The following is a 15,314-nucleotide window of genomic DNA, read 5'->3' on the forward strand; positions in this document are numbered from 1 at the left end:
ACTGCACGAAAGCAGTATCTACACGGCTATTTAGTTATCAGGATGGATGTGTTATTCTATGAGTGTTCAATAATTCTCTTCCCATGGCACATCCCATGTATACTGGCACGTATTATTATTATTATTATTATTATTATTATTATTATTATTATTATTATTATTATTATGTATACTGTAGGATTAGAGAAGTGTCTGGAGCTATGGGTTGAAATGCATGCAGACTTAATGCACTTGTACAGCTGCAGTAACTGAGCAGAGGAGATGTGGAGATAAGCATGGCTGTACCCAATGGCTAATTAGGTTAGATTTCTCCTAACATACATGGGAATGAAGTTTTATTCATACAAATGTATTGCTGTGTAGAGAGAATGACTAACTTCATTGTGCAACATATTTTATGCTGGTATTTAACCTTGTTGTCATTTATATGATCAACTGTGGTAATTGAAGTTGGGTCACATGAAAATATATCACTTACCATCAACAACAGTGCTAAAACAAACAACATGATCAGTGGTTTAATATAATAATTGGAGACTATCTTGAGCACACCTGCATGTTCTTGTTCAACTACATGAGAATGCTGTCTGTATTTCACATGACCAGTTGATCCATCTCAGTTTAGAAAGGTTTAATTAACTCTGTGCTGGAGACCTTAGACAACTATTTTCTCCTTGAGGCAATCCAAGTGATTGGCTGGCATTCTGCTAAATGCTTCAGAGTCATAACATGTTATCCCATGCCTGTTAGGAAGGTTGTTTAAGAACAGTACAGTTTCCAAGATTATTTCTAAAAAGTGTAGATGGGGTTCCACTGGTGTCACCTTTTGCTCTCATTAGCACTTTAAAATGGTATCTGTCAGCCAGTGGACCACTTATTTTTCTATATGTATTAAAAAAGAGACAGATGGAAATACTGTTTTATCATACCTCAGCTTGAATGGCTTTAGACATGTACGACAGCTCGGGGCCACTGTTATAGAGGCCCTGGGGGAGCCAAATGGAATTTCTACACAATGTCTGTTGCTGACATGAGGCACTTTCCATTCTGATAGACATGGATATTAGTCCCCTGATAGCCAGAGGGTAATAATTATGGCTTCTATTCTTTGGACCCCTAGCACACTAGAGACATGTATTCATTATATGAATGATGAGATTTCTCCCTGTTGTACTTCTCTGGTCTTATCTTAGTTCCTAACTTTCATGTGGAAATCTGAGCGTCTATATATACTACCACCACAATGCCAACTACGACTACTATTAAATGGTTACAGTTGACAGTTCTAAGTAAGTTAAAAAAAATGCAGATTTAAATCATTGAAGCAATATGAAAAAAAAGGTTAGAGGGACAAAGATGCTTTTTTTTTATACAGTAGCTTTCATACAGTACATGAATCAAATCAGTCGGATTACTATTGAGTTATACATTATACATTGACAAGTCAACAGTATTAACAATGGATTCTGTCACTTAAGGCTGATGTATAATTCTCTAGCCAGTAAAGTAAATCTGTCGCAAAAAAACAGGTAACGTTTTCATAGCTGGTACTGTAGTACAGCTGTATAATTGATCTGTTTTGTTTATTTCAGTGTGTTAATGTAGATTCCTTTGTTTATATTAATGGAAATGTTTCACTGTTGTATTATAAAGCCATGAAAAAGGGATAGAGAGTTGTTGTCATGCTTTAAATAGTCTTCTGTCGATTACAAATGCAAATAGTATAGCACAACATTCTCTATTCATATAGATAATACATATTTACATGCCTAAGAGCTTTGGCATGGTATGTTTTTATGTCTTTCAATTTATTTTCAAAGACTATTAGTTATGCATGTTATAGCTGCTCATTCTCATAAGAGGCAGCTTAGGACGATGAATTTTTGAATATTTACTCGCCCTAGTTATTTGAAAGTACTTATATATGATTTAGCCGTACCCTACTTCCAATGATTACAGCACAGAGGATGGTTTTAGTTGGGTTTACCTATTTTATTAATATCTTCATCTAAAGTCTGTGGCGCAAACACAGTGTTGGCTTACCAGTATATGACTGCACAGCCTTGACTGTAGTCAATTTTTATTTAGAAATGTACTATGATGTACACAATATGGTTGTACAAATCAAAGCAGGAATTCCAATTCTGACGTACTTTAAATGATTGCAAAGTATACTGGGGAAATATAATAATGGCTACTCGAAGCTAGAAGAGAAAACAATGACAGCATCTTCTTCAAAGTAGATTTCTAGAAAAAACAAGGTGGCTTTTTTTTTTTTTTTTAAATAATCCCATACTCTGGTCTAATTAGGTCAAGCAAAGCATTTTAGGGCAATTTAAAAATACACAGCATTTCTTAACATAAGTATACACTTATTAAAATTACCATCAAAGTACTTATGATGCTAACTGTAATGGATCAAGAGTAAAAGATATGTGTGAGCCATTCATGAGCACTACTTATATATTATAACATATAGCTTTGTGCTCACGACTATAACCCTTTTGCTGATTTATATACCAGTACTCAGATGTGTTCACTGCTTTTGATTATAACAACACTGTTAGTTTTACACAATTGCAAGGTGTACATAAGGATAGTCTAATGCTGATACATTGGTGTTTTAAACGAGACCTTGCTTTCTTTGTGCTGAATGGTTAGCAGATTCAAGAGTGCAATTTTCAAATGCGTTTTTAAACCATTTTCTTGTTAAAGATTGTCTATTTAATAAAGCATTCACTAGAAGCTTCACAATCCCACAATGCCAAACACTGAATACATAAGCAAAAAACAAGTGTTATTAAAAGTAACTGTATTTACTGTAGTATTGCCTTATTCACACTAACCAAAAAATGGGTAATCAACACAGTTCGTTCCAAGTCCTGTTTTTAACACGTCTTTTAAGTAGTGCTAAAAGGGGATTGTAGTTGTTGAAACACTCATTATGTTGTATCAGTGCTATTGTCTTTTGTGTTCTGGGTGTCTGTGTCTCATCCTGGTCTGTTCTCCTTGTGCTGATATGAAGCTTTTACTGTACTTCGCTTATTGGCAGCCACCCAGTTCACGAGTATGCAGGTTAGTAATGATCTGGTTCATCTGACAGCAGTGTGGAAGCATCTTTAAAGAATGCAAGACCAACTCTGTTTGTTTCTTCAAGAAAGAAGAATCAGGAAAAGAGATATCACATGTTTAATATCCACTCTACGCACCACGCCTTTGTATTTTTGTTGGTGCAGCAGTGCTTCTCTTGTTGTGCCTGAGGGCACATCACTGACTGAATTTTGGGCATTAATGTGCCGGCTGGTTGAGATAAATATCAGCAGTCCCTGAGTATGAATGACTGTAATTAGATTCAATAATATTAGAACAATTTTATCCCAGTAAGATATAAAATAATTGAGACTCATGGGGGTTACATCTTGTCATATGTATACGCTGCTCCCACAGCTAGGATCTTTTTAGATGTGTATTGTTGACAAATAACTTTACTGTAAGAATATTAAAAATGTACTGTAATACAGTACAGTTTTTATGCCCTTCCTTCTGGTATCCAACAAGCATTACACATGTGTGACATTTTAGAAAAAAAAAACAAATGCATACAGCATGCATTTTTTAAATTCTGTTGTTTCTAAGGAGACCAAAAGAATGTGTTGATAATTTTAAAACTGCTTTACTGTAATTGACGATTAAAACCTTAATATCAGGCATATGCTTTGGAATTAAGGTAATCAAAACATTTGAACTCACTTCTACATTTGTGATGTCCTTTACTTAAATAAGAAAAATGCTATACTGTAATATAGCTTTAATTTCTAGGTAAAGAAGTCTGTTTCCTAGGTATTCATTATACAATATTATGAGAGTTTGTCAACCATAGAAACTAATAAATAAACAGTGGGATTTTTTGTAAATTGTCAAGGACACACTCAAAGTTAAAACATTTTCATGCAGTCCTCTGCATTGTACAGCAATTTCTCATAATGCAGTCTATGTGTTACTGAGGCTCTGTTAAGTTAAAGAATACCATTCCTAACAATATTGTACTCCACCAGTGTTGTATGTCAGTGGTATATATTCCACATGCAAATGTTCTGACATTTGAAATGTCAACTTGCTTCCATTATAAATATATCTTAAATGGAGGTCATCTAGAGCCAAATTAGATACTTTCTATTCAGGACCGAACAAGAACGCTATTTCTTTCTGCTTTTTTGCATATGATTTATTCTTTCTTCCATCCATAACTTAATTGTGACATTTGAGTTGAAACAAAGACCCCGATTCCCAAGGCTTTAAAGGTAGAATAAACATAGGGGTACACAGTGAAATAATTTTCTCACCAAAATCTGGTTCATGCTGTTTGGTTTACAGTTCTTGTTTTCTTTCTGTTTTTCATTAAATCCTTAAACCGTATTATTAGAAAGTTTGAGAGCTGCATGGTTCATGTAGCAATATGTTCTCTACTTTTCTCTAGTCCATTAAAACATGTAAAACATGCTTCTAGTTTATACAACACCTATGGAAGCTAACTAAGCAAAGGGGTTAAGGTGAGACTAATAATCAATTTAGGCTATTTACGTTATCATGACAATAAGGGTAGACCAGGTTGGGAAATTTAAATTGTATCACATATTGCCTTGTTTTTTTGGGGGGGGCGGGGGGGAGGGGGTTACATATTTAGGCCAGTCCGGGATATAGCTAATGAATATATACAATAAAGGTGGGACTATGCAGATGTTCATGATAATACTGTGCTTGAATTCCATTTTGTATGTTTCTGTGAGTTAATAGTTTGTGAATAGGGGACAATATTGCAATCCCTGTACTAAATGATTTTCTTTATATAATGTAGCTTGCTGCCTTATATAATAAAAACATAATCTCTATTGGAAACCTTGGCTACCAAAAACAATCCTTCCATCTCTTAGACAGTAATAACTACTGTATTTCAGCTGTATCTGAATATTATGATTCAGTTATTTCAGCTTTAAACTTTTGTCAGGTGCATGAACATAAAGCTGATGAATTTACAAAAAGCAAAGCTAAACAGTGATCTAATAAATCAACTACGAATAAAGCATTAGGCTTAACAGGTCGGCATGCTTGACAAAGTCGAAATCAGAAAAATGCACAATAGTCAGCAGCCTCTCATTTAATTCTGCTCAGTTTATGATTAGCTGTAATCCTACTGGACTTGCAGAACCTGGCAGGCTTTATATATAAGCTGCTGATTCCTTCAGAAATCAGCCCTGTATATGAAATTAAAGTGAGGGGGTGGAGGGCTCAGTGAAGGTGCAGAAGCAATTAATAAATACAGGGGGTGGAAATAAGATAAGTCTCCTGTGGTCAGCCTTCTGCTCTCTAAAGACATCATTATTTGGATTCGTGAGTTTATTGACCTAAAACCTGCACCAGTGGGACCTTAATATGACGTTGTTCAAGACCTAACTTATTATAAGCAAGGATGGGTGAACTAACTTTGAAGTAGTTATTCTTTTGAGGGCTCAGCCACTTGGGACTTGCTTTAAATGTAATGCAAAACCTATATCAATGAATAAATGATCCACCTAAGCAAAGTTCTATCCGATATGCTGTATGTGGGTGGGCGGTTATTATACAAAAAGTACAGCATAAAACCTGAATAGCTTTGGTTTTCTGCTAAGGTGCCAAATTCAAACTTATAAGTAATTCTTATTTGTATTTGAAAAGTAGAGGTTTTGTCTTTGTTTGTTTTGTGAAAGAGATTTTAATGAACCATGGAATTGTTAATAAATTGCATTCTGTATCAGCCTGACTGAAAATGGGCATTTGGGTAAACATCAATAAGGATGCACCTATTAGCTGAATTAACTGACTGTCATGGATTGTTTGTGTTGTGACATCAGACCAGGAACTGAATGACACAGAGTTGTGCAGTGAATGCGCTGCTTGCGTTGGTTTATTAAATTAACAAATAAAGCGTTTAAACAAAACACAAAACACTGAACAAAACAAACAGCACTTTGGCCCAAATAAATACAGACAAAACAGACAGTGGACAAACCCCAAACAAGTATCGTGCTGGTCCTTCCAGCACAAGTAGCAATTGTTATTTTACTTCTCTTCAATTTTATTTTTCCTCTCTCTCTCTCCCGTTCTCCTCTGTGTGTGTGAAGCACACTCTTTTATGCAGCTGTGCCGAGACTCGATTGCTAATCAATCTCACTTGAATCTCAGCACCTTCTGCACGTGGACTAATTGTGCACTCCCTGTGCCCCCATACAAATACCCACTTTAATCTGCACGTGAAGTGTTTGTGCAATCCATGTGCCTTCCTTACAAATATACATTTTAAATCACCTGTTCTACATAACCCACACTCCGTGCACCAACACATACACACAACATAAAACACAAAATACGCCACACTGACCAACTGCATTCCACAAAATGCACAAAGGGGATGAATTTGATCTTGCACCACAGATTTAAACTGCAGTGGACACTGGTGGATCTCTTGAAATATATATATATATATATATATATATATATATATATATATATATATATATATATATATATATATATACAGATGTGTTTAGGGGCAGTTTTTCTTAGTTCATAGTTTAAATTTATTATTAACAGTATATGTGACATCATTCTGCATTTGACTTATTCCAACAGAATTGTGTAATTGGAATCCTGTTTAACAGTTTGGTAGTTGTTCAGATGTTCAATGTGTCACCAGGCAAGCATCAACTGCTTTTTCAGGTTTTGATTAATAACTTAGCATATATTATTAGTGAAATATTATTCAACATTCAGGTAGACTTTATATGAGTTGTGCATTTATGCACTGAAATATGAATAATTACAGTTCTTGTCATGAGATGAACTGTAGTTTAACATTTTGCAGTCAGTGACAGGGCTGCCACTAGAATGATGCATTGTAGAACACACTTGAACACCCAGAGGCTAGTACTTTTGAAATACAATTCTTTTCTAACTGAAAAAAAATCCTGATGCATTTCTTTCAGAACACCATATAAAGATTGCTGATTATCGTATAAATGTATGTGCATGGGGAAAATCATACATACACTTGGACATTTAAAACAAATTTAAATCTTGTGCTGTGTGTACCTTGTGCACAGTACTATATCCTTTTTAAGTAGTTATGTATCAGCACTGTCCAATTTAGTTGTGGAGTGTAACAGGATGAAAGTATGTTCCAGAGAGTTTGTAAAAGTATTCTTTTGAGATAATTACAGTAGAAACCACATAGTTTAGATACTGTATCTGTTTTAAATAAAGTTATTCACTGGACAGAAGCAATGTCTATGAAATGTCAGATAGTATTGTGCTTCAGTGATTTGTATGGATTTGGTCAGGGGAAAGGGTACTATTAATAAAAACTAAAATAATTTTGTTTTGGATATTACAATGTGAATGGTTAAACTTTTCAACCTACATTTGACATTTGTATTAACCATGAGGGGTATCCAGGGATTTCATGTCCCCATTTATATTGGTGGCTGAAGATAATTGACATTTCTGATCATAAGCCAGGACAGCAGGAAATGAGCCAAGCACTATCTTTGACCTGATCCAGCACTTGGCCAATATATTGCAGTAAATGCCAGTCAATTCTTTTCCATACAGAGAGCATAAAAATTCTGAGGTACTTCAAAAAGCATCACAGTTGTTTTTTTCTTGCTAAGTTACAATTGTGTCTAGCATGGTTTTTTTTCAGTAAATCGATTCATTATTACATGAACCAGACCATTCCTGCATTATGGCTGGCCTAGCATTGGTAAATACTTCTGTTTAGTTTAATACTTGCTACAGGATATAATGTAAAAGCAACTGGAAACTGCAGTGCACTATAAAAAAAAGAAAAGAAAATAAATATTGTATTGGCCTGAGTGCTAAGAATGCGTACATTGTTTAGAGCACTAGGATTTTACACTGAATTCATTTTTTAATCAAACTGTACAATATAAAGCAATAATCTGTACCTATTATTGATAAATGGTAAAATATATTTAATATTGTTGCAATTGGCTTTTTTGTTTACGGTTTACTATATATTATTATTTTTCTTTTCAACAAGGTTTGTTTTAAACAAATACTTTCCTTTCCTCCTCTTTTTTGTTAACTTTGTATAACTTGCTACTTGCTCTAATAAAACAAGCATTGGCTTCTGTTCCTCATCTAAACAGTAATTAGTTTCACCAAAAAGTGTAAGCCTCTGTTCTAGTTATTCTAAGCAGAACATCAAAGACAATCCACAAGTGTGCAGAATGTTAACAACATATTAAGCAAATTAAATGAAGACACTGCTGAAAGTGATTAAAATGAATCTGGGGGCTTTTATATGGAGATGTGACGACTAGATTTTAATGAAAATCTTGGTTCAGTAGCTTTAACAAATTAAATGAATTCTGTTATTAAAATTAGGCAGAATGTTTGAATTTGTTGGTGGGTGGGATATATGATGTCCAGGTTGTATTGTACTGCTGTTGTTTTGTGGCGTTGTTTGTACAGCACTCTCAGATTCTCAATATAGAGCTTTATTTCCAGGTGCAGGATCGTTTTTATATATCTTCTTTTTCTACTTCTTGAAAATCACTTTTCCTGTAAATGACACAAAACAAACGGTCACTATTGAAGAACCAAACAAAATAAACATGAGTGGATGATTTCCACTTTCAGATTTAAATGGTTTCCAATGGTGACAGGGGTCAATTATTTGAACAGCATTTTAAAACTTAGAATTACCATTGCAAAGAAAATCTGCAAATGTGCAGAATGTTAACAACATATTGTGAAGAAAGAAAAAAAAAGTGCAGCACTAATTGGATGATTCAGGGGACAATAAAATACATTTGGTTTTTAGTATTTGCTGTCCAAAAGATGTGAACTGAGCTTTTATTACAACAAGTCCAAATTAAAAAGATGGTACTTTATTTTAAATTTGATTCATAGCTGGTGCTGTGATGTAGCAGTGGGCATAGACCTTCTGATAGAAGCCCACTAGAGCTAGAAGCTGATTTTCCAGAAAGAATTATTCCCTCAGTTGAATATACAACCGTATTGTGCATAGTTAGATATATTTAATACAGTATAATAATCTACTCTGACAACTACAAAGCCTACGTCTACTGCAACTAATCCTAATGATAATTATAGGCAATTGTTGGTATCCTCACCAAACCTATGTACATTTTTACTACGTTTGGATTTTTCAGGTAAATCGAATGCACTCTTGCCATGTCCTGTTAATGTCTTCGCAGTCAAAACTATTTTCTTGTAATGTCCTATTTGAACTCACATCTTAAACGTTATTACAAACATATTTTAGAACATATGATTGATGTGAAACAGACCCAAGGAATGCAAATATAATGAAGAGTGTTCTCTCTAACCACTTTGTGCTTCGTTCAAGGCTGACTCAAGCATTTTTTTTCAATTATTCACTTTTTTATATATTTCTAGTCATTTTGTTTTTATAATTTAGTGAACATGTTGGTTAAAGAACCCAAAATAACAAGTAAAGCATTTTGAAAGAATTATAAATTATTATTTAGAAGTATTTTGACATTTTCCCAAATAATGTCCTAACATGTAGATGTTTACTTGGATTTGAATTCTCAAGAGGCATTCCATATTTCATTCCACAATATTCATGTCATTATAAACAGTGTGGTACATGCAGATTACTTGCTACAAAGAAGATTGTTTGATGTATTGAACTAGCAACAATACTGTAGTTTTACTGTCACTGGTAACAAGAGATCAGTTGGGTTGGTTGATCTATGGTACCAATATCTAGGGAATGTCATTTAAAACCTAGAAGGAAATACACTTTTATTAAATTTGGGTACATATCTTTTTGCTTTGGTCTTTAATATTAATATTTTTTACTGCAGGCTTAAATGTACTGTATAAACCATAGTGTAATACTAACTCAAATACTGTCAGTATGTTCAACAGCCTTTTTAAACATTAGTTTGTCTTAAACCGATGTACTGCCTTTGTGTCTCAGTTCTGTTAAAACAGAGACTAATGCAATAACATGTGCTTGCAGTGAACCTGCAGAGTGCCTTGGACATGAAGGAATTGTTTAATACGTGAGTATTGTTGTCATTTAAAAACCCTTTGCATGATTCTTTAATGGCACTGTCCAAGCCAATGGCATTTTTTAACCAACACTAATCCCACAATCTAACTCCAGAGTAATCCCCTGTAGACAGCTTAAATATTTGTACTTCTTTTAAATTAGGAAATCCCAAAGGTTTAACCCAGCCCAATTTAAAAATGGTTTGACCTAAAGTCACTGGTTTAGTTTTAGCAGACATACTCCCCCCAATCATCTGTGATTCAATTTCATATTATCCGAATCAAACATACAAGGTCATTTTCATTATGCAGTCTGGGAATTATGTAGAGGAGAGAGTAGTCAGAGTGGTTATTGTGATTATTTGGAAGGGGGTCTCCCCTTTGAACCTGATTTCATTTGAATCTAGTTATAAGAGACCACCAGTGAAAGCTGCAGATATTTAATTTACATTATTGTCATACATTTTGCTATTCTTTGAAGAAAATGAAAATTGATGGCAGCATTTTTGGTTATGGGATTTTAGTGTAATATTTTAGTTTAATCCCATGATCCCCTCCCTACAATATACTAAAAACATGGCTCGACCCGACACAGAGGGCATTACCAGGCATTATACGACTGTTTGGGTAATGGGGCCCGAGATGTATAACTCAATATACCATACTGTTGTCCCACTTTATTTTTGACAGTTGCATAAAATTCTCTAAGATATTCATTTAAACTTAAGTGTTTTCCTCAAATCTGTGTCTGTATCTCTCCAAGTTAAGCCAAGATGAGCTGGTCAATCCTGATAAGAAGAGATACAATTTATAGTTTTATGGTATTTTAAATATTTTTCCATTTATTACTATTACTTTTTGTCTAAACAAACTGTTTGTGTATTCTAGTTTAATGAAACTTGTGTCCATTAGTGAATACTTATCTGAGAATATAATGGACTTCAGTCAGGTTTTAGACTTGCATTATAGACTGTAGGATTATGGATGACTTATTACATGCCTTTATTGAGTACCATGTATAGTAATCAAAACAATGACACTTTCTTAACTGTAAATCAAATTGAATTACACGGTTTATTTAATTCAACATTGCATGATTATAGACAATAGACCGTTATTGCAAACATTTCTTTAGACAAAAAGTATGAGTCAGACTAGTTATAGGATAACAGCGTTCGACTGATCAGAACTACCTGCACACAGGAACATTCTCTCAAGGCAGGGCTGGAAGACCTGTTCCTGAGTTGTATTCCCTGCTGTCTGTATGAGGATACCTTGTATTTTGTATACCTCTGTACACAATGTATGTGTTATAAATTAATTGGCTGTCTAATCCAAACTGTGTTCTGCTATAATTAGATCAAATACAGCTGTTGCTATGCTCTCATTGTTATAAATCTATCATTGTTATAAATCTATCACTGCCTAGCGGTTTGGCTGTGTCCCAAATGACATGAACGTTTAACCCGGTGTTATGTTCCAAAGTACACAAACTTTTGACTCATCCATATCTCAGCATACAGTACATTTCATTTTCCACCCTCGACTGTATAGTTATGCTCTACTGCCTACAAGACTGCTGAGGATCTTGCAGCCAATCAGAGTGCATTTTTTTATCATGCTGTATACAAGAGGCACCTCTCGGAATTCCTTCAACTGCAAAGTCAGTTCAAAATGGTGACATCACAATCGGCCATCTTCCTCTCCTTATCCACGAAACAAGAACATTGAACTAAATAAAGGTGGTAATGATTCGAAAACAAATATAGCTGCATTTTTTAAGTTGTATATTAATAACAAAGCAGTATACAGTCTAATAGAGTTATAGGTCTGTGAGTGTCTGCTTATGGTTTATATCGGCCTCTGTTCATTCCCTTCCAGTGTGATGTTTCCCACATACACAGAAGTGTGTTGTCCAGTAACCCTATATTATATAATGGCTGGAAGAAATTAAATGCTCTGATTAGCTGAACAAGATTAGCTAGGAGCTAAACACCTATGAATATCAAAGCGCTTCTGGGTCAACAGCTTAAAAACAAATTTGCCACTGCACTTCTCCATTTTACTGTGCTTGTTTTAGGGAGAGTGATAATGGTGCCGGTTTGTTTTCAAATGAAGCTGCAGACCAGGGAGGAACATGATGTAGAAGTGGATGTTATACGAATAGCTTTTTTGCACATACCTACGTAAATTCATAAGGATTACAAGGATCTTTTTTTCCAATATAGTGTTCTGTTTCTATGGCAATACATAGAATATAGAAATATCATAACCTCTTGAAATAAAGTATACTGGATAAGGAACAAGACTAGTGTCTGCACAGTTTGTGGTCATGTCCTGTGATGCATCAAAACTTTAGCTCGATTGGTTCAATTCTGTGGAATAAATTAACAGCAGCTTACCTTTCCCTGTACAGTACAGAGTTAAACCATGTGTAATTTATAGTCCACAATTTAGTTTTCTTGACAGTGATTCATAAATCTCTGTTTCATCCTGACTTCCACAGCATACTAATATTTCATTGCCTCAATAAGAAGGGATCTCAAGGTGGGAACGTTTCAGATGATGAAATATTATAGTACCAGCAGAGTTACAGCATTATTGGAAATACAGATGTGTGCTTCGTTGGCATGCAGGTCATGGGTCATTAACATTTCATTGGGTGAACCCCAGCTTCTTCTGTAATGGAAAATGTGATCTTGTGGGATATTGACTTTCTCCATTTTAACCATTCAAGAGATGATTTAGGTAAAGAAAAAAGTGGTTACTTTACAGTGTTTTGGGTTGTAAAACAATATTTTAATTATCTACGGCGGTCAAAGTGTTCACAGAAATCGTGAATTTCAATAAAGTCTGTGAAATCTTGAAAATGGATGTAAAAACACATTTGATTAGGCGCTTTATGTATTTCTTTCACAGATGCAGTATGTCATGCACTGAAATTACAAATCTTCCAGTATCTGTAAATTGTTTGGTTGTGTATGCATGCAGAAATTTACGTGTAGCTAGAAGAACAAATGCATCAATATGCTGTTTCAGAATCGTGGACAACTCTAACTGTATGCTTTATACTCTAAAGTAACATTTAAACTTGTCAGTAGTTAAAAGCAGTTGTCTATATAGTATTGGTTTTGGTGTACTGTTTAAAAAGATCTTGTGTATGTTGATGTAGCTAAAACAACATTATTTGGTGACCTTTCTGTGAATTCTTGTTTTTATCTCTAGCATAGAGGGTATAGCAGTCATTAATACATTACATTTCCCCTGTGCAAAAGTGTATCAAAATGGCATGCAAATACTGCCTCTCTCTATTAATCTCTAAACATGAATACGATTTCTGTTAATCTAAATATTGTTTTTTATTAAGATTGCTGAGAAAAATGATAACATGCAGTGTAAAAGCTGTCTTGAACTGTATTAGAAGACATAAATATACATGAATGGTTCCAGATTAATCATATGCACAGATCAGACTCATTTATCAGTGTTACAAACTAAAGGCTCAATGATAGGATACGTATGAATTAAACTGTGTTTTCTAATCATTTTTACTGTACTCCAGAGAATCCCTTTAAAATCAGATCTGCAGTTCAATACTACATGTTATACTTTGTGATACATGGTATACTCTGCTGGTAATAGTCTGATGTGGTCTTTTTTTTACATTACATTTTCAGAGATTTATTCATTTGACCTAAGGAGTTGCAGATCTAAATGCTGCCATCATTAAAATGATTTAAAGAAGGACCCTCTCTGACAATAAAGAGACCAGCATGCACTGTTGGGTGTTTAATTTCATAACCTTAGTACACAGACCTTTTGAATGAAATAAAAAAGTGGCGGTATTTAAATTCAATTCAATAGACCCCACAGTCTAGTAGTTGATCTGGGGTTTGGTTTAATGGTCTTTACAAGTTGTTTATTTGACTGCTTTAATGTACGTGCTTTGAGATAAGAATGAGCAGTTCTATTCGTTACATTGCAGAATATTCTCACCAGCCATGCTGTTCTTTATTTTAGAAAGAAAACCCTTAAAAGAAATACACACAATGCATTTGTGATGCTATCTGTTGAAATTCAAACACATCTGCAGTTTTGTGACCAAGGTTCAAGGCCATTTAAACTGCACCTGGGAAAATGAATTGCAAACTTCAATGCCATTTCTCATAAGACATGCAGGTCAATATATCGCAGTTCATATTCCATTAAAAGGCCATGGACCATTGCCCATTGTGCAGACACCAACTGGGAACAACAGGAAAGTGTGGCTGATATACAAAACAATACCTGTTTAACACTAGACCTGCTGCAAGAAAATGACTGATAAGCAACATCACAATGTGCACAGGTCCCAAGTTTAAAGCAAGTGTAAAGGCACATTTTCCAAGGGAAATAAAACAGCTGTACAAGGAGCAGCTGAATTGTTCTGAGTAATGTTCAGCTGGTTTTAAAACATTACTTTTGTTAGATTCCTTTGTATTTGCTTCAATATCAGGATATGTTCTAGGAATATGAAATTCAGAGTTCAGAGGGATTGAACATCTTTGACTTCCCCAGAAAAATGAGTAATATCTACATTAGTTTTCATATTAGGTATTTTAACCAAATAAACAAAAGGATTTATATCAGGCTCAGGTGTATAATTGAATAATTTAGCTTAAATCAGTTTCTTTTACAACTAGTGAAACAATTTTCTGTGGAAGTGGGTTTTTATTGTCTGTTTTTATAGACTATGTACAGCTATGGCCAAAGGTTTTGCATTACCCTATAAAATTAACTAATTTTGCTTCATAAAGTTGAATGCAGCCTGATGAATAATGTTACGTTAACATATTGAATTACATACCACTTTGTAGTTTTCCTTAACGAAAAACTGACACAAATTATAAAATTTGAAAATCTAGCATGAAATACTGTACTACTATTATGGCTTCCGGTAGACGTTTGCGATATCATTTTGTAGTTTCTTTGATCTAAATTATGTTCAGAAAGTTTTTTTTTTAATGATGTCTCAATCCTAAAATTCTAGGTGATGCAAAACATTTGACTATAGCTGTATAATAATTATAAGAATTAATACAGGACATATTGTAGTGAAGAAATGTACTGTGAGCTACTTGCTTACTTATTTCATTTTCTAGATGCTGATTTCTCAAGTTGTGTGTGTTTGTTTAATTTCTTGAAAGGATATACAGTGGAGAGAATGAAGA

At 34.2% G+C, this 15,314-nt stretch overlaps 1 protein-coding gene across 4 annotated transcripts in view; it reads left to right on the forward strand.

The window, feature by feature from the left end:
- Positions 1-15,314, forward strand: part of LOC117405596 (protocadherin-9) — a 228,732-nt gene that overhangs the window by 41,270 nt on the left and 172,148 nt on the right. The window lies entirely within an intron of this gene.

Source organism: Acipenser ruthenus, chromosome 9 (genome assembly GCF_902713425.1).
Source record: "Acipenser ruthenus chromosome 9, fAciRut3.2 maternal haplotype, whole genome shotgun sequence".
Taxonomy (NCBI): Eukaryota; Metazoa; Chordata; class Actinopteri; order Acipenseriformes; family Acipenseridae; genus Acipenser; species Acipenser ruthenus.